Below are 21,057 nucleotides of genomic sequence, written 5' to 3'. Positions count from 1 at the left end.
TCTTTCTCCAGAACTTTCTGCGTCCCCTTTGTTGGAGACGTTCCAGTTCTCAGCCCACCTGTTTCCTGTGTTGCCTTTCAGACCGGAGGAAATCTGCTTACCTGGCTGGTGAGTGACTTTCCTGATGTTCTGGGGGGCTCCTGTCCTAAATAAGCCAAGGTGTCCCCTCTCATTGTTTCAGGAAGAGACATGTGGACCCTTCCCTGGGGCAGAAGTGGAAGCTGGTGGGATGCTGAACCCTGCTCCATGGCCTTTCCCCATCTGGGCTGTTGTTCCCACCCAGTGCTTGGGAACCTGGGGGTGATGGTGGTCCCTGGAGTCTGTTGTGCATCATGGCTTTATTCTAATGCTGACCCACCCACTATATTGCTTGCTTTTTAGCCTTTAATGTAACTAGTTCTGTTAGTGCCTGGAATCCAAAAGCCAGCTGCTCTGAGATTTTGTTAAAGAAGCTATAGAAATAAATGGGGTTCATTAAGCAAAGGAGTGATCCTGACCACATAACACCATTCAGGGAGAGTGTGTTCTCTCCAGTTCCTGGAAGTTGTGATCACAAAGTGATGGGTAGAGGACTGGACAGACCATGTGTGGGAATGTGGTGGGATGAACTGTCAGTGCCCCAAAATAGCGATGTGTTATCTGAGAAGGATTGGTCACCTTTACCCCAGAGCTCACTTCACATCCCTGTCCTGAAATCATCCTCCATTTTGCGTTATTTCTCAAATGTCTCTGTCATCGAAATCACTGAATGTAGTAATGATTTTTTTTTTTACAATTATGGAATAACATATATTTTATTCCCTAAAATATTTTCAAACATTGTATAATTTTCAATTAATAGGTGCAAAATCCAGTGCAGGTAGAATAAGAATTTTTGAGGTTTTGAGGCAAGTGACAGCTAAATGACTTGACAAAGGACACAAAACAGCTGTGGGCGGGGGTGGAACTCAGCCTGCAATGCCGACTTCCTGACATGTGGTCCAGGGAATTTCCCACAACACCCTGCTGTCAGCACGTGGCCCGAGGTCATCTCCTCTCCAGCCTCTCCCCACTCTGCAACTAGTGTCACCTGTAGCCCAGAGGACAGGCAAGGGTCAGTAGATCAATGCTGAGCAGGCTTGTTCCAACTGAGGTCTCACCAGGGTGTGTTGCCTTTCAGCACAGAGGACGGCACAGCTGTATGCAGGTAAGTGACTCAGTTTCCTGTTACCTTACCTCCCTGGCTCAACTGCCCCCTTCTATGTCACGGACCCTACACCAGGATGGGGTTGTTGTCCATGCTCTCCTTGTCACTTCTGTCTTCTCCCTCCGGAAGACTGCAGGGTCTGTCTTTGGGAACACAGATCTGCCTCCATTCTGACCATCCTCTACTTCAGGTGGCTGTTAGGGTTAGCAACACGCTGTGAGCACACATATTCAACCGATTATTTTAGTTTGTTCAATGTCAATAGAGAGGTCATCTATAAGGAGAGTCTGGAAAAGGGTAGTGATTGTATAGATTAGAAATTTCTGTGTCTAGAAGATTTCAGAAATCATGTTTGACTGCTTAGTACTTAGATCTTCCTAAGTGGATTCTTGGTTATGAATCCATTTTACCCAGGACTTCCTACTTTTTATGGATCCAAGTTTGGTTTTCCTGTTTCTTGCTGGTCCTCTGGTATGTTGTTCTTCATTTCACTTCCTCATGCTCTGACTCCCTGGCCAAGCTGGGTTTCTCCCTTTAAACGTCCTTAGTTGCTGAGGAATTAAATGCTTTAGAGCAGGTGTTCTGAATCTGAGAGCCAGGATAGTTATGGATTCTTAGGGGTGGGGTCTGTGAGCCACCCTCATTATATACAAAATCTTGTATATATGTTTGTGTAACAGGAGGAATAACATATATATTATATTACACCGTAATATATAGTATATGTTTAATATATAACATTATGATATATGATATGTATATATTTCAAAAAACAGCAACTAATAATTTTTCCCAAGCATTATCATTCCTTTTAGGAGAATTGTGTATTTGTCTGATGGGCTCCACCCTGTTTGGGTTTATTTGGGGCAATGTGTGAAGTTTGCAAAAGGACAAATCTAGAGGAGTGAAAATTGTTTACCACAGAAAGGTGGGGAGCAAATCAGGGAAGGAAAAGCTGGCTGGGGAAGAGAGGAGGAGATGAGAAGGAAAGTAGAGAGCCTGTGGTTCCTCTTGGAGAGATTTTGGGGGGCTCAGAGCGGTGGAAGAGAGACCAGAAATCACAGTCACAGTGGTTACAGTGGGAAGTACACAGAGGGTATGCAAAGTATTTGGATGTACAAAAAGTAATAAACTCCTGACGCCTGAGACATTTCTAAAAAGACTTATATTTATTTTAAGCTGTTTTGAAGTAATCATCTAATTGAGTTTGCCTCTGATAATGAAACCGTCTCAACCTTCCAGTAGAATTGGGGCAAGAGTGTGATCCAGGGGATCCTAATGCAATGAAAGTTTATCCAGAGCATCCATTTAGCAATGGATCCAGTTTATCCATTTAGCAATGGGGTGGGTTAAGATCTGAGCCCTTTGAACCTGTGTAACATGTGCTCTTTTGTGTTTGGCTGTTTGTGTTCATAATCAGGGATAATGACTGTGACAGCAGAGAAGGGGGAGCCATGGGTGAAGGAGGCCGGGGGGCCAGATGTATGAGGAAACCCCTTTAGAGAGCCTCACCGATTCTTGGGATTTATTTATTAAAAATGGGGATCAAATATTCTTCTTTTAGCATCTCCCCTTTCTCTTTTGAACAGAAATGCATGTGTTTTAAAGTATACCTTGTAATAGACTCTTAACTATAGAGAAGAAATGGAGGATTACTGGAGGGGCATGGGTGGGGGATGGGCTAGATGGGTGACAGGGATTAAGGAGGGCACTTGTGATGAACACTGGATGTTGTATGTAAGTGATGAGTCACTAAATCCTACATATGAAACTAATATTACACTGTATGGTAACTAACTGGAATTTAAATGAAAACTTGGAAAGAAAAAGAAGCCTATGGGGGGAAAATAATGTGAACCTTGTATACCTGTTTATTTTGTCAGGACAGACACCCTTACAGTAGAATCCATATTTTCACACTGATGGGCTCATAGTGTGAGGTGATCTCATCTTATTCATGCGACCTGCTGTGGAAATGAAGTGAGGAATGTAGTTGAACCACTGAAGTGCATAGCATAGCTCTGGATGCATTGTAGAGTCTCAGAATGGAATGCCAACTCCCTTTCTCCTCCTCCTCCTGTTTCCTCTTCTTTGCTGATCTGTCAGTATTTATATAGAAATGTGTCAACTAATGTCTTGGTGAACAGCAAGTAAATTGAAGTTTCCTTTTCTCAAAGGGTCACAGGGTTCAGCCTATTTTATGTGATCTGTTTCCATCAAGCAAATCAACACAGACAGAAAAGCCCTTTTATTTGAATACATCTGTATAAGAGGGAATGGTGGTCACAAAATTACATCCCAAATGGTCAAGAAAATGTCATTTCCTTATTTTTATGAATGTTCTAGTTTTGTTCCGGAGTCTCTGCCCTATTGGAGATAACAGCTCTCCCACTGCAGACATTTCACAGTCTTGTGACATATGTAAGCTTTGCTTTGATCATTTAGCTTCCTTTCTTCTTCCCAAAAGGATGTATGAAGGTTGAAGGAGTTTATGTGTCCTTGGGCCACTGGGGGAGGAGGTCCCTGTGCTCTCCTCTTGCTCACTTCAGGGCCTCAGCCTACAGAGGGTAGCCTGATCTGGTCCTTAGAATACTTGCATTTGGGGTTCCATCTAGATGTTTGAGGGCATTGTTGTCTCCCCCTATCCTGACCCCATCTCAAGTTGCTTAATCTTAATCACATCTGTAATGTTCTCTGTGCCATAACAATTTCATACTTTCTGGGGCATAGGACATGGTCATATTTGGGACCTACCACATAATGTGTCTCCTGGTGCTTTTGATCTCTGTGGGTTATTATAGGGAGAAATAGATGAGTAGACCCAATATTTTTGGGTTTCCCCTTACATATAGTGATGATATTCCTCCCAATACCCCATGAAAAAGGGAAGCAAATTCATTAGTGTCTGTCCTCTCACTGGATGTATGTCTTTCCTGCTTTGAACTTTTCTCTCCCTTCCTTGAAACCTCTCCATTGCCTCTTGACTGGGCAAGATTTCTCTGGTGCCTTATCCTGAGCTCTCCTCACCCATAGCTGATAGTCATCATCCAAGTGCAGCTCTGCCAAGTTGTATTGTCTCTACCATGGCTTTGAGTCAACCTACAAGTTCAGTTCAATCATTTTTTTATATATATAAATAAATGGAGGCCTCAGGAATTTTTTAAAAAGATTTATTTATTTATTTTAGAGAGAGAGAATGAGTGGGAGGAGGGGCAGAGGGAGACAGAGAGAGAGAATCCTTAAGCAGACTCCCCACAAAGTGCAGAGCCGGACACAGGGCTCCATCTCATGACCCTGAGATCATGACCTGAGCTGAAATCAGAGTCAGATGCTTAACTGACTGAGCCACCCAAGTGCCCCAGAGGCCTCAGAAATTTTGATCTCCCCAATTCTTTCTCAAGAAAACCTAGCTTTCAGGATGAATGTGTGGCTAGGGATTAAGAAAGCATAACTTGATAGTGAAATCTGGGAGTAGAGTCTTATTTTCAGATTGTTATCCAGCCTCTCAGTGGTGTTAAGCTTTATGGCTTGGCTTTCATGGGAAGGCTGCATGCAGCATGATGGCTCTGTGTGTGTGTGTGATTGTGTTTGTGTGTGTGTGTGTATATAAATTCATCAGGTGAATGTTTCCAATGTATATTTCCCTATAACTCTTTTATCAGTGTATTTCAGAAGACTAGATATTGACACTGATGTGTACAGTCTCCTCAAATCTCTAGTTTTTGTTCACATTTGGGAAATGTGGTTCCCTTGTAGATTGGCGGAAGGAGAAGTTCCAGGCCTGTGAGTTATTTTGAGTTCTTTCTGGGTGCTTCTACTGCTGCCCCATGGCTGCTGACATCTTCAGCTTGCTGTGATGATACAGATGCTGGCCCCATCAATGGTGGTGGGCTCGGATGGGGCAGTGAAAGTCACCGAGCTGGGATTGATGGGTGTGACTGATATTGGATGCTAAAGAGATATCCTTCAGTCCTTGGAGTCCAGTCTGATCCTCAAGTGTCCTGTGACATATCTAACTCCCGAATCACTCTTATAGTTCCTTCTCTTGTTTGGAGGGCTATGGGCTTGAGTCACAAGACTCTTATCTCAGAAGGCTTAGCCCTCCCTGCATGTAGATAGGTGTCTTGGGTGATGGTGGTGGTTGTGTGCTTTGTTATAGGGCAGGGGAAGGCCTTGCTTGATTGGCAACTCTCTCTGCAGTGTCTGTCACTCTGGATCCAGAGTCTTCACATCCCGACCTTGCTGTCTCTGATGAAAAGACTAGTATGATCTGGATGGACATGTTTGAAGATACAGGAGAAACTTACAGCATCCTGGGCTGTGAGCTCAAAACATCACAGTGATGTTACTGGTAGGTGGAGATCAGGAATGGAGACAGAAATGAGTGGGCTTTGGGGGTCTGTAGGGGAGATGCGAAGAGGAAGGACTGGTACAAGAGTCCCCAGAAAAGGGGTTCTGGGCTGTGGACAATTTGCCAATATATACAGGGCCTGTCCCATCCCTGTGACTCAACTAATCCTTGGGCAACTTCCCCACAAGGGTAGGGATTTTCCTGGACCTCAACGAAGGTGATATCTCCTTCTATAACATAACTGATGGCTCCTTCCCTTTAGCTTCCTCCCCTGATGTCTGTTTCTATACATCATGTTTAGGTCAGGAGATGAGTCCCTGACCATCTGCTCTGTGGTGGATGGGTCTGGGGAGGACCCTGTGCTTCCTCCTTCTTTGGAAGAGACTGTGAGCCTCTCAGGGCAGGGGTTCAGCCCAGCCTCTGGTGTTGATGGTGCTCCCCAGGAGCCAAATATCCATTACTCCCTTGTAGCCCTAAAGCTATATCCCCATAAGGGCCCCAACACAGTCCCAGACTCCTCATGGTGGCTGTTCTTGAAACTGCAGACTCCTTGAAACAAAAGCGTTGAGATTGGTCCTGGGTGAGCTGGTATCTTGCCCTCTTGCTCTGGATGCAGACTGCTGGTGTGGTTATGAGAATAGTTAGTTCATGCCTTATGCTCAGGTAGCAGAAGATAAAAGTTGACTCTTGTTTGAGCTGGTTTGGGGTAGGCTGAATTTTAATATAGGGAGTCATGTTTCTTTTGGGAATAAAAATTATTTTTTTAAATTTTTATCATTATTTATATTTCATTTATATTATCAATGTCCCTATATAATTCAGTGAAAATTGAATTTATAAAGTGTCCTAGAGTTTCTTATTTATTTATTTATAAATTTTAAAAATTATTTTCTAAATTCCAGTATAGTTTACATACAGGATTAGGTTAGTTTCAGGTATACAATATAGTGATTCAACAATTCTATACATGTGTCAGTTCTCATCATAATAAGTGTACTCCATAATTCCCTTCACCTATTTCACCTATCCCTCACCCACCAACCATGAGTTTGTTCTCTATAGTTGAGTCTTTTTTGTTTGTCTCTTTTTTTCTTTGTTTTCTTAGTGTGTGTGTGTTTGTTTTTTCATGGAGTCTTTATACTGTTTGGATATAAAGGAGATGAGGGCTGAATGACTCTGCAAATTAGATGCAGCTTGAGGTGTGCAGAGGACCCAGAGACTATGGGTGGGTCACCACCTCTATTTTGGGAAATGTGCACTCTGACCAGAGACATTGGTCATCCAAAAATTTCTGGAGAAATGATGGCTGATGGGTCTTTAAGAGGTGAGCAGTCTAATATTCTACTTTATATACTTACTATGCTGGGATGGGTGAAACACACTTATCTTTCTGAATCTTAGTAAATATTTGTTACTTGTGAAACTTGTGCTAGTTACTTCAGGGAATGAAGGAAGTGGGTCTGAGTTCCCTGGTGTGCCAACACCAGCTGGAGAGAACAGAACTGCTACAAGAATTAAGATGTGAATGAAGAAGAGAAGTTTTAGACCCCCAGTGAATTGCAGACATCTTTGACCATGAGCACTGTTCCAGGATCTATGTACTGCCTCTCAGTACTTCCAACTCCAATGGTAAAGGTGGATAGAAAACTACAGCAAACAAAAGGAAGCCAGACTATTGAGGACTCAGACCTTCAGGAATGAAGGTGTGTTCACTTCCAAGGTAGAGAACCCTGACCTGCTGTGGTTCTGGGAGAAATGAGAAGACAGAATTAGAAGTGGAAGGTGGAAGTCACAGATACCAGTTCCTGCGTGTAACCAATAACAGAAAAAGGACTATAGGAGCTTTGCATATTTTCTCCTTCTTATCATGTAGGTGTGTTATTTGTTTTTATTATCTACTTTCTTCCTGTCTCTTCTTCTTATGCATGTGATTTTATTCAGGTTGCTGGTGGTGATATTTAAAATAATTGTCTCTAAGTAACAGAATAGTCAAAGGGAATCTGACTGAACTTGAGGAATAAATAGTATAACAGTGTTGGATTCAATGACTGGGACTGCCTGTGTGTTTCATTTTGGGGAAAGAGTGAGAACTTCTTCACTTGTAAGCGTAGCTTTGTAGATGGGTGAAAATGTGGATTTGCTGTGTTGTTATATGAAACTTCCAATGTGGGTAAAATGGTGTATATGGAAGCTGAGTAACTAAAGGTGTGAACTGTGTCCATTATCAGCTTATTGCCTTTTAGATTCAAATCTATCCTGTATTTACCCTACTTGTTGATACTGGTGCTGGATCCCATAAAAATTTCTTTTTTGCCATGTGGGACACTGTTAGCCTTTGTCAGTACAGTGCACCAGAGGGGACACAGCAAGACATAGCAGAGGAAAAAGCTTTCTTCTTCTTCTGGTGCTTTTTTTCTTGATCCTATGATGTTACTGCCAGTGGCCTGGAGAAGGCCTAGCTTCTCTCACCTTTGGGTGAATGAGTATGGCATTGCAGAGGGTGTTTTCTAGAGGGCTGCTTCCCAGGGATCTTGCCAGTTCTCTAGTGGGAGTTTTCCTGCCCAGCAGGCTTGGACTGTGGAATGTTGGTAAACTTCTTTCCCTTCCTGCAGACCCCGGTCCCACCTTCTCCAATAAGCAGGACGTCAATCTTGTCCTCTCCCAAATGTCTTCCTTCTTTGAGTGCTTTACCTCAGCCCTAGAGGTAGAGTCTGCTTCCTGTATCTCCTACTTCTGGTTTCCTTAGAGCTTTCTTTTACTTCTTTCCTAGTTAAACACCGTTTTCTTGTCAATAATTCTTTAGAACAAATTTTCCCTGTTAAAATGACTGATGTGATTTCTGCCTCCTGACTGGACAGTGTCTGATATGAACATCTAAACTGACTGTATCTTGGAATATGACACTGTGTTGCACACAGTATGTGGGAAAGAGTAGTGGAGGAATTTTCAAATTTCTTAAAATGGTTCACCCCAACAATAAAGTCATAAATATACTCTTTGGGATCTTTGTATATATTTTAAGTACACTATATGCCAATATATTATCTGACATGCTCATCACCCTCTTCCATATAGCTCGTGGTATTATGACATTGGATTACTGTTGGATGGGTTATGGGCATATTTCCTTTGAAATAGATAGGAAAGGAAGGTATGGATGTGATATGAATTACCCACACAAATGAGAGGAATCTTTTGAATCAAGTGGACCAACTGCCCATGTCATTCCAGAAAGAATGATTAAAATCGTCACTCTTGGGAGGAGTGAGGTCAGCATCATGGCAGCATGAGTCCTTCAATCTTCAGATGGAAGAGAGAATACATGACCTGAGATATGGAATCCAGAAATAATTCAGGTGGAAGTGGAGAGAATTGAGATTTTTGGGACTGGAGGAGATTATGCTAAGTGAAATAAGTCAAGCAGAGAAAGTCAATTATCATATGGTTTCACTTATTTGTGGAACATAAGGAATAGCATGGAAGACATTAGGAGAAGGAAGGGAAAAATGAAGTGGGGGGGAAATCAGAAGGAGAGATGAACCATGAGAGACTATGGACTCTGAGAAACAAATAGCGTTTTAGAGGGGAGGAGGGAGGGGGGATGGGTTAGCCCGGTGATGGGTATTAAGGAGGGCACGTACTGCATGGAGCACTGGGTGTTATACGAAAACAATGGATCGTGGATCACCACATCAAAAACTGATGATGTATTGTATGGTGACTAACATAACATAATAAAATTAAAAAAAAAAAAAACAAAACCTCATGGTAACTACAAACCTAAAACCTGTAATGGATAGACAAAATTAAAGAAAGAGAAAGCCAAACATAACACTATAGAAACTCATCTATCATGAAGAAAGAGAAGAGGATACGGAGAAAGAACAGAGAAGAACTACAAAAACAACCTCAAAACAAATAACAAAATGGCAGTAAATACATACCTATCATTAATTACTTTAAATGTAAATGGCCTAAATATTGCAATCAAATGACATAATGTAGAGAATGGATAAATAAGCAGGATCAATCTATATGGGATCTATAAGAGACTCATCTCAGTTGTAGAGACACATACAGACTAAAAGTTAAGGGATGGAAAACATATGTCATGCAATTGGAAGCAATCAAACAAACAAACAACAAACAAACAAACAAAACAACCTGGAGTAGGAATACTTAAATCAGACAAAATAGAGTTTAAAACAAAGACAGTAACAAGAGACAAAGAAAGACATTACATAATACAAAGGGATCAATCCAACAAGAGGACATAACAATTCTAAATATCTACTCACCCAACAGTGAAGCACCTAAATACATAAAGCAAATATTAACAGACATAAGGAGGCAAAGTGATGTAACACAACAATAGTAGGGGACTTTAATCCCCCACATACATCAATGGATAGATCATCAAGGCAGAAAATCAATAAGGAAATAGTGTCTTTGAATGACAAATTAGACCAGGTGGACATAACAGATGTATAGAGAATTGTCCAGCCCACAACAACAGGATACACAGTATTTTGAAGCACATATGCAACATTGTCTAGAACATATCACTTGTTAGGGCACAAAATAAGCCTTAATTAATTTAAAAAGATTGAAAGTGGGGCACCTGAGTGCCTCAGTCTGTTGTTTCCAACTCGTGATTTTGGCCCAAGTCATGATCTCAGGGTCGTTATATTGAGTCCCGTTTTAGCTCTGCACTGGGCAAGGAGTCTGCCTGGGATTCTCTGTCTCCCTCTCTATCTGTTTTGCCCCCCACCCCTCCCTGCTCATGCACTTTCTCTCTAAAAATAGTAAAATAAAATAAAATAAAATAAAATAAAATAATGATTGAAAGTATTCCATGCAAGTTTTTTTTGACTCTAAATGTATGAAACTAGAATTTAGTCACAAGAAAAAAACTGGAAAACAAAGAAACTTGTGGAAGCAAAACAACGTGATACACAACAACTAGTGGGTCAAGAAAGAAATCAAAGAAGAAAAAAATACATGGAAACAAATGAAAATAAAAACACAATAGTAAAAATCTTTGAAACAGGGAAAACTGTTCAGTGAGAAAATTGACGGATACAGGCCTACCTCAAGAAACAAGAAAAAGGGCGCCTGAGTGGCTCAGTCAGTTAAACGGCTGCCTTTGGCCCGGGTCATGATCCCAGGGTCCTGGGATGGAGACCCGCATGGGGCTTCCTGCTTGGCGGGGAGCCTGCTTCTCCCTTTCCTGCTCCCCTTGCTTGTGCTCGCGCTCTCTCTCTCTCTCTCTGTCAAATAAATAAATAAAATCTTAAAAAAAAAAGAAACAGGAAAAAGCTCTCATAATCCAACCATTCACATAAAGGAACTAGATAAAGAAGTACACATGAAGCTCAAGGTGACTAGAAGGAAGGAATTAATAAAGATCAAAGCAGAAATAAATGGCATAGACTAAAAATCCATGAAACCAAGAGCTGGTTCTCTGAAGAGATACACAAAAATTGAAAAGTCTGTTAGCCAGACTCCTCAAGAAAAAAAGAGAAAGGACCCAAATAAGTAACATCAGAAATGAGAGAGGAGAAGAAACACCTGACAGCACAGAATGCAGAGAACTATGAGAGAACACTATGACAAGCTCTATGCCAACAAGTTGGGACAACCTAGAAGAGATGGATAAATGCCTAGAAACATGCAACCTTCCAAAACAGAACCAGGAAGAAATAGAAAATTTGAACGGACCTATTACAATTGAAATTGAAATAGTAATAAAAAAAACTACCAAAAAAACAAGAGTCCAGGACAGGTAGCTTCACGGGTGAATTTTACCAAACATTTACAGAAGAGTTATCAACTACTCTCCTCAAATTATTCCAAATAACAGAAGAGGAAGGAAGCTCCAAATAAATTCTATGAGGGCAAAATTAATCTGATATTGAAACCAGGGAAAACCATCATAAAAAAGAACACTACAGGCCAATATCCCACATGAACATAGATGCAAAATCCTCAACAAAATATTAGCAAACCACATTTAAGAATACATTAAAAGGACCATTCACCATTATGAAGTGGAATTTATTTTGGGGATGCAAGGATAGTTCAATATTTGCAAGTCAATCAATGTGATAAATTTCATCCACAAAATGAAGGAAGACATTGTATGATCATGTCAATAGATGTAGAAAAAAACTCATTTGACAAAATTGAACATCCATTTATTCTCTTATTTTTAAAATGATTTTATTTATTTATTTGACAGAGAGAGAGAGAGAGAAAGTACAAGCAGGGAGAGTGGGAGAGGGAGAAGCAGACTCCCCACTGAGCAGGGAGCCCGATTTGGGGCTCCATCCCAGGTGTCTGGGATCACGACCTGAGTCGAAGGCAGAGGCTTAACTGACTGAGCCATCCAGGTGCCCCTCGAAATCCATTTTGATAAAAACCCTCAATGAAGTGGGTTTAGAGGGATTGTACCTCAACATAACAAAGACCATCTATAAGAAACCCACAAATAACATCTTAATGGAGAAAAATTGAGAGGTTTTCCTCTCAGTTCAGGAATAAGACAAGGATGATCACTCTCTCCACTTTTATTCAACAGAATACTGAAAGTCCTGGTTACAGCAATCAGACAAGAAAAAGAAATTAGAGGCATCCATATAGTTAAAAAAGAAGTTAAACTGTCACTATTTGCAGATGACATGATAGTATATGTAGAAAACTCTAACAACTCCACCAAAAAACTACTAGAAATAAGAAATGAATTCAGTAAAGTTGCAGTATACAAAATTAATACCCACAATTCAGTAGTGTTTCTATTATACTAATAACATGTAGCAGAAAGAGAAATTAAGAAAACAATTCCATTTACAATTGCACCAAAAAGACTAAAATACCTAGGAATAAACTTAACCAAAGAAGTGAAAGACCTGTACTCTGAAAGCTACAATATACTGATGAAAGAAATCTAAGATGACAGAAACTAATGGAAAGATATGCCATGCTAGTGGATTGGAAGCATTAATATTGTTAAAATGTCTATACCTACTGCCCAAAGCAGTCTACAGATTCAAGGCAATCCCTATAAAAATACCCATAGCATTTTTCTCAAACCTAGAACAAACAATACTAAAATTTTTATGGCACCACCAAAGAACCTGAATAGCCAAAGAATTCTTGAAAAAGAACAAAGCTGGAGGTATCACAATTTTAGATCTCAAGATATACTACAACATTGTAGTAATGAAAACAGTACAATACTTTCAAAAACATGGACACATAGGTTAATGGGAGAGAATAGAAAGCACAGAAATAAACTCACAAATCTGTGGTAAGTGAATCTATGACAAAGGAGGCAAGAACATACAATGGGGAAAAGACAGTCTCTTCCAAAAAAGATGCTGGGAAAAGTGGGCAGCTGCATATAAATGAATGTGCATCTGGATCACTTTGTAGCACTGTACACAAGAATAAAGTCAAAGTGGATTAAAGACCTAAATATGAGACCTGAAAGCATAAAACTCGTAGAAGAAAATATAGCAGGGTACCTGGGTGGCTCAGTCAGTTAAGTCTGCCTTTGGCTCACGTCATGATCTCAGGGTCCTGGGATCGAGTCCTGCATAGGACTCTCTGCTTTGTGGGAAGTCTGCTTCTCCCTCTCCCTCAGCCCCTCCTCCTTCACTTGTGCTCTGTCTCTGCTTTCTCTCTCTCTCAAGTAAATAAATAAAAAAAGAAAACATAGAGAATAATTTCTCTAACATCAGCCATAGGAACATATTTCTAGATATGTCTCCTCAGACAAGGGATAGGGTAAGAAATACAAACTTTTGGGAATACATGAAAATAAAATGCTTTTGCAGAGTGAAGGAAACCATCAACAAAACAAAAGGTAACCTAGTGATTGGGAGAAGATAAATCCCATAAGGTGTTAATATCCATGATATAAAAAGAACCTATACAAGTCAAACCCCCCAAACCCTCAGTCAATCCAATTAACCAATGGGCAGAGGACCTAAACAGATATTTACCAAAGAAGACATATAGATCACCAGTAGTCACATGAAAAGATGCTCAACATCACTCATCATCAGGGAAATACAAATCAAAACCACAATGAGATACCACCTCACACATGTTAGAATGGCCAAAACCAACACGACAAGAAGTAAGAAGTGTTGGTGAGGATAAGGAGAAAAAGGAACCATTGTACACTGGTGATGGGATTGTAAACTGGTACAGCCAGTGTGGAAAACACTATGGAGGTTTCTCAAAAAATTAACAATAGAAAGAGCATGTGATCCAATAATATTGATGTGGGGCCAGTGAGCAAACAGGCAAGAAATAATTCTCAAAATGTTTTTGGTGCAAAAAGATGCTTTTATTTTAGCACAGGAAAGGGACCCATGGGCAGAAAGAGTTGCGTGGGTATTGTGAGGTGCAACTGATTATATATTACTTATTTAGTGGTGGTTATGAATAGTGTTAAGTCTCTAAGGAATTTGGAAGCAAGTCTTCCAGGACCTTGAGGGGCTAGCTGCTGTTAAGATAAGGTTATTTACTACTGTCTAGTAAAACATTAGTCCTGAAACCCTTCAGATGTATATCAGTGGGCCATATGTTTGAAGGATGATTGCTAGCATATATCTTGGGGGAGTGTTTATCACAGGGCAGCAACACTAACAAGAACAAAGCTATAGTGGTAAAACATGAAAGGAAGTCCTTGAGGGAGCTGTAGGAGTGTTACCATCTGTAAACCTGGAGACTACAGGTTGCAGCAAAGTCCAGCCTTTGTTCTGTTTTCTCTCATCAGGTATTCACCCAAAGGAAATGATAACACTAATTTGAAAAGACATATGCACCGCTATGTGTACTGCAGCATTATTTACAATAGCCAAGATGTGGAAGCAACCTAAGAGTCCACTGATAGATGAATGGATAAGGAGGAGGAGGTATATACCCAATGGAATGTTATGTATGCAACCAGGAAAAAGGATGGGATCCTGCTGTTTGTGACAACATGGATGGACCTAGAAGGTATTATGCTAAGTGAAAGAAGTCAGACTGGGGAAGACAAATATCATATGATTTTACTCATATGTGGAATCTAAAACACCAAACAAATGAATAAACAACAAACAAAAAGCAGAATCAGATCTATAAACACAGAAAACAAACCCATGGTTGCCAGAAGGGAGGTGGGGTGGGGGGTGGGGCAAAATGGATGAAGAGTGTGGGAGATAGGCTCCCAGTTAGATGGTAGGTGCATGTGTGGTGGGCATAGCATAATGTTTAACTTGTGGAAGCACTATGTTGTACACCTGAAACAAATGTATCATTGTCAAGTATACTCAAATAAAAAAAATTCATAAAAAATTTAAAATAAATTAAGCTTTATTAAATGTTTTTAATAAGTGGGTTTAATCCTTTCCACCAACTGGCACATTATAAAATCACAATTCATTTTATCTTAGCCCTAGTTTTATGGCTTTCATATTTCTCTGGAACTGCTTCAAAAGCACTGGAAGCAACTAAATATCAGAGAGGGGGACAAACCATAAAAGACTCTTAACTAAGGGAAACAAACTGAGGATTGCTGGAGGGGAGAGGAGTGGGGGGAAGAGGTAATAGGGTGATGGGCATTAAGGGTAGCACTTGAAGTAATGAGCACTGGGTGTTATATGCAATTGATGAATCACTAAACTACCTCTGAAATAATACACCATATGTCAATAATTGAATTAGAATAAAGAGGTATTATATGGCTGTTAAAGTAGAAAGTATAATATTAACTCGATTAGCATCAGAATAATTTATATTTCAAGCAAGAAAAGTCATTCATGGTCAGTGAACAGTGTTTGTAGATACAGCAGCCGGAACGTGAGCCTGATGAGCTGGGGGATGCAGTGAGGTTTGCTGTTTGGTGTCCTTCCTACAGTGTCTTCAGATGTCCTTCCAGTGTCCTTCAGGAAAATCTTGCCTGTGCTTTGTCATTCCTTCCTCTCCCCTCTCAACATGGGATCCAAGGCCCGGCATTCAGGGGAAACAAGCTTTTGGGCCATATCATCTGCATCATTGCTGGGTCCAAGGTCCCCTTCCTAGTCCTCTTTCACCCTGAGTTGTGTGGAGTTGGGGGCTGGGCTCGGCTTGAGGACTGGGGTGTGAGGGATGTGGGGGGCTGTGTCCCTGCAGCTCCAGGTGTCCCTCTTCGAGGAAGTTCCTGGATGAAAGGTTACTAGACCGCAGGGCTCACATCTTCCTTCATTTCTGTTTGCATGTGTGAGAATGATGCTTCATGAATACAACTTGTGTAGCTTAGTTCCTGGCACTTAGGAGATACTCAATAAAATTTGACTTTCTTCCCTTTTTTTTTATAGGAGAATTTTTTAAAAAAAGATTTTATTTATTTAATTGACAGAGAGAGAAAGAGCTCAAGTAGGCAGAGAGGCAGGCAGAGGGAGAGGGAAAAGCAGGCTTCCTGCTGAGCAGGGAGCCTGATGCGGGACTGGATCCCAGGACCCTGGGATCATGACCTGAGCCGAAGGCAGACACTTAACTGACTGAGCCACCCAGACGCCCATGCCCTGTGTCTTTTAAAATATACCCCTAATGTCTCTCAGGCCTTGAGGAATCTCCCTGTGGGGTAGGGTGTGGTGGGGCAGTGGGGGATGGATCTGGATTCCCCCAATATTCCTGAGTCTAAGTGGATATTGGCAGAATGGATGTTTGGGGATGACAACATGGGATGTGTTCAGATATATCCAGAAGTCCTGGTTCTGCCCAGAGTTTCAATATCTCAGTCCAGACGTCCTGGCAGAAACCAATCACTCCCATGCATCAATGGGTCTGTCAGTCCTTGCTTCATGAAAATAAATATAGTGGATCATTCAGAACAATTGAGAATGAACACAGGCTGGGAGAGGTTTTGCTGGGAGTGTGGTTGTGAAACTGAGAGATTTGGTTTCCTCACCTGTAGAATGAAGACAGTAATGACAGGAAGCTGGCAGAAGTGTGGCCACGAAGCGCTGGCCCAGACTAGTGTCTTAACACCAGTCACACAGGAACACCTGAGCACTGGGCAGGCTTGAGGGAGCAAACATAGGTAAGGTGGTTAAATCTGAGTTTCTATTCTGGTGATGCTTCAGTGTTGCATATATGTTTGGGGTAGGAAGAAAAAAAGAGCAGAGAAGATGGTGGAGGTGTTGTATCCACCCAGGGGCTGACTTGTTTAGGTCAGAGTTAACAGTCTTCCTGTTTCTCAGTGGACTGAAGTGTTTTCCAAATTTGGACAGGGCTGAGTAGCCAATGTGCTGCTGAAGTGAGTCCTCTGCACATGACCTCAAGCAGTTTCCTGAGTGTTTACTGTGTGCTAGACACGTGAACAGAGCACACAGTGCCTCCCTTTGTGGATGCCACAGACATTCCACAAAAGACTGCATGTCAGGGCTGTGGAGGAGAACAGGGTGCCACTAAAACCGCAGTAAGCACGTGTATGGGGCACATATGGGGATGAGCAGGTTGGTGAAGGCCCCTCTGAGGAAGATAACGTTAGGCAAGATTGGAATGGTAACCAGTTTGAGGGATGAGAGAGAGAGAGAGAGAGAAGCATTCAGTGGCTTGTGAGATGGCCCAAAGCTGGGAAGCTCTGTGTACTGGAGAAACTCTCCCAGGCCAGTGAGCGACCAACTGGGTAAGTGATGGATGATGTAAGAGACAAAGACAGGGCCTGAGACTATAGACAAGAGGTTTAACAGGGGTATCCCTTGAAGGGATGAGGAGAGCTGACATAAGATGACTTGAGATGACCTTGGAGGGAAAATGAACTTGAGGAGGTGAGGCTGGAGGTGGCAGGGGACACTCATGGGGAAGCAGGGACACCCTGCTTGGATCAGGGAGGAAATAAGGATGTATTGTAGGTAGAAGCTGACAGTGAATATGGATTTGAGAAACTCTTGAACTTTCTACTACGTTGGAAGTAGACTAAGAATGTGGAGTGTGAGGAATGTGCTTCAAGTTTCTGGCAGACATAACTGGGTGAATGCAGGTGTCCTTTACTGAGATGGGGAACTGCAGGAAGGGAAGGGCTAGAGAAGAAGCCTCCATGGTTTTCCTTCAGAGACCGTGGAGTCCACATTTCCCGTTGCACACTGCGGCCTGGCAGGGAGGGGCTGAATGGTGTACCCAGGCCATGCGTGATAGTAAAGTACTAAGAAGCCACACAGCACTGTGCATTTGCTTCTGCAGGGACAGGTTCCTGGAGCTGGTCCTGAAAGATCCTGATGCCCAGTATTAAACTGTCCGTTGCCAGGTTGTGGGATGATGTGGTTGGTCTCCTGCTGAAGAAAAGCAAAGCAGCTATGCTGGTGGCTCCACAAAGGCTCTTGCACCTGTGATATACCCACAGACATGGTATCATCTTAGTAGCGAACAGTCAGGCAACCTGAAGAGTAGTAGTTGTTCAATAAAGGATTGCTGAGTCTGTGTCTTGTGTGTCCTCCGCAGAGTGGGTCAGTGTACCTGTCCCTGCCCTGTTTCATGGCTCTGATCATGCTGTTTCCTTCCTGATAACTAGGGTGTACCGTCCAGAGGGCAGAGCAGAGCCTGCTGCGATTTCTTGTTGTAAGCTTTCACTTTCAAATGGTGGAAGGAGTCAGCACAAGGTGGATTCTTCTGTCTGGGAGTGCTGAGTGCCCCAGGTCCCTGTTTCGGGACAGGCCCCTGCAACCTGTCTCAGGCTCTGCTTCTCTGCTCTCCTGGGAACCACCTGCCTCTCAGACAAGAGGAGCCTGTAGCACCAGGGTTGGATCTGGAAGCAGGGTGTGGGGCTCGAGCAGCGAACTGCAGGTGCAATTTCTGAGAGCAGATTTGGGGTCGGCTGAGATCTTGCACTGCTAAGTTAGAGACACTTATGAAGTCCCAGGTTTTCAAGCAGGTGAGTGGGTTCTGAAGACACTTACTGGACAAGAGGAGGAAAGCTGGGAGCAGCTGGCTGGGAGGAGGAGGCTGAGATTGTGGTGGGGCTGGGGTGGGGGTGCTGGATAATAATGAGGCTCTGAGAGGACCCGGGACAACTACAGTGAGGGCTGCACTTTATTCACTTATTTAATGACATTTCTGTAGCATTCCTAGGACCAGGCACTGTTCTAATGACATGCACTGACTCTCCATACATAAATTCATAAGATTCTCCTTTACCTTGGGGTATAACTTATACTTACTATCCCCATTTTGCAGATGAGGAACTGAGGCAGAGCAGGTCAAGAAACTTGCCTGAGAAAGTCACACAGAAAGTGGCTGAGAGTGGAGGAGACATCAGCAGTCAACCTCAGTTTCTTTCTTTCCCAGGACCATTGGCTGCCCCCCATGTATAAGTAGTTTGAAGCCCTTTTTCTGACCAGGACTCATTTTATCCTCTGCCACTCTGTCTCTCTGGGATCCTTTATCCTGAGGCAGCAATTCCTCAAGGATAGAGAGGATGAGGATTATTAACCCATCATGGATAATTGACTGGGCATTGGCTGTGTGGAAGGCCAGGTCCTTTGTCCCAAGCAGCAAAGGGCTGGGGGGAGGGGCATGAAATTCAGGTGAACTCAATAAGCAAAAGACCTGAGGACAGGGTGCATGTGGTGGAGCCACGGTGTCCTTGAGGTGGACCAAGTCTGACTCTCATGCTTCTTAGTGATTCCCTGGTCATAATTCGGGGGCAGCAGAGGAACAGCACGCAGGAGCTGGTGTGTCCTTCACCTTGTGACCCCTGGAGGGTCTGAGTGTGCTGTGACTCATGCAGACATGGAAGAGGCCCCGGTGCTGAGGCAGGAAGGTTCCGGTCCTGTGGGCAGAGCAGGCTGGGAAAGTTTCCAAAGGGCTGGGAAGGATTTCTTGGTATCAGGGTTGTGGAGGCTCCCACCCCACCAGCATAATGGGCAGTAGGAAAGGCTCTGCTCCTGCTGGGGACCGTTGCCAGCCCTGAGCCTTGCTGTCTGCTCTGAGGCCCAGAGCTGTGGGCTGGTCCTGCCTCCTCTCTGGAGGTGTTCACCTGCCTCCTGCCCTGTGTCTCCCCAGCTCTGAGGAAATGAAGGATTGCTGCAGGGACTCTTTGCTCTCTCATCTCCCCTCCCTGCTTCTCCTCTTCCAGCTGCCTGCTGGGGGGTCTGCAGGTGAGTGTGTCCCCTCCCCCTTCCTGTGTCTCCCTGGGGTGGGTGAGAGCCCCTGGGAGCTCTGCTGGTGTCTCCATCAGGACGGATGGCTTTTTTTTTTTAAAGATTTTATTCATTTATTTATTAGAGAGCGAGCGAGAAACAGCATGAGAGGGGAGAGGGTCAGAGGGAGAAGCAGGCTCCCCGCCGAGCCGGGAGGTCGATGTGGGACTCGATCCCAGGACTCCGGGATCATGACTGAGCCTAAGGCAGTTGCTTAACCAACTGAGCCACCCAGGCGCCCAGGACGGATGGCTTTTGGTGGAGGCCCTGGCTCTAGAGAGATTCTGGTGATCTTCCAACTGCTAATTATAATTAAACTTTTAAGAAGAGTTCCTAAGCCATAAAATAAAGACACGGGATCATGACAGTTGTCTAACAATGAGTTTATGTCTTATAAAGTAAAAACTATGGAAAGTGTGAAAATGAATTTCCCCTCATTTCTTGTTTCCTGGCTCTATTGGTATCTAACCACTTATTCTGTGATTAATTCATTACACGCACAGATACTGACAGGGTGTCCAATGTGTGTTAGGTGCTACTCTATGTACAAAATGAGAGAGTATCTGTCTTCACACAGCTCATTCTGGCAGGAGACAGGGAGCAGTAAATACCACAACCCCATATGATCTACGTCTGTTAGAGGAATGGAGAGCATGGGACAAGGAAGTAGAGCAGGGTGTGGAAGTGAGGGGTGCAGGAGGGCTGTGGGCAGGCTCCACAAGGTGCTCCATAAGGTGGTCAGTGTAGGCAGTGAGATGGGAATGAAATTTGGTGGAGGTGGTGTGTCATCCTGTGAGGATCCCCCTGGATTGAGGCTTTCTATCATGCAGAGCAGCCAGAGCAAAGCCGGCAGTGTGCCTGGGTGTTCAAGGAGCCAAGGAGGTAAGTGTTGCCTAGAGCAGAGTAAGCGAGAGGGAGAGAAGCAAGCATTGGGGGTCAGAGAGCAGTGTGTGTGGGGGGGTGTCATCCCTATAGGGCCCGTGGGCCACGTGGGAGAACTGTGGAGCCATTGTAGGGCTTTGAGCAGAGGAGGGACATGGTTTTGCTTACAGGTTGAGAGAGAATAGTTGGGGAGAGAATGGTCACAGGGAGCCTAGTCACTGTCATCCGGCAGGTGAGACATATAGTGACTCACCTGAAGTTGAGTAGCACAGGAGGTGAGAAGTCACTCTTCTGAGGTCCAGCTGGGGTCTTTCTGCAGAAGTGTCCTGTCGTGACATGTCCATCAGTTCTCAGAAGACCAAGGCCTGTGAGGGGTGTGCCACTGAAGTGAACCTTCCTTTGTAACAAGTAGTGATTTGGGTCCTGTGATTGATGGAGTGGGGGCAGGTTTTAACAGAAATAGC

At 43.2% G+C, this 21,057-nt stretch overlaps 1 protein-coding gene and 1 long non-coding RNA gene across 2 annotated transcripts in view; both read left to right on the top strand.

Moving 5' to 3' along the window:
* The window catches only part of LOC118545741 (butyrophilin subfamily 1 member A1-like), a 58,188-nt gene that overhangs the window by 4,593 nt on the left and 32,538 nt on the right, over positions 1–21,057 (top strand). The window lies entirely within an intron of this gene.
* On the top strand, positions 1,116–5,554 carry LOC144378996 (uncharacterized). Its single transcript, XR_013440962.1, has 3 exons — positions 1,116–1,186; positions 4,943–4,969; positions 5,387–5,554. It is a non-coding gene; the product is annotated as an uncharacterized LOC144378996 (long non-coding RNA).

The sequence above is a fragment of the Halichoerus grypus genome, chromosome 9 (assembly GCF_964656455.1).
Source record: "Halichoerus grypus chromosome 9, mHalGry1.hap1.1, whole genome shotgun sequence".
Lineage (NCBI taxonomy): Eukaryota > Metazoa > Chordata > Mammalia > Carnivora > Phocidae > Halichoerus > Halichoerus grypus.
The sequence above is the reverse complement of the archived record's forward strand: the minus strand, read 5'-3'. Positions and strand labels throughout refer to the sequence as shown.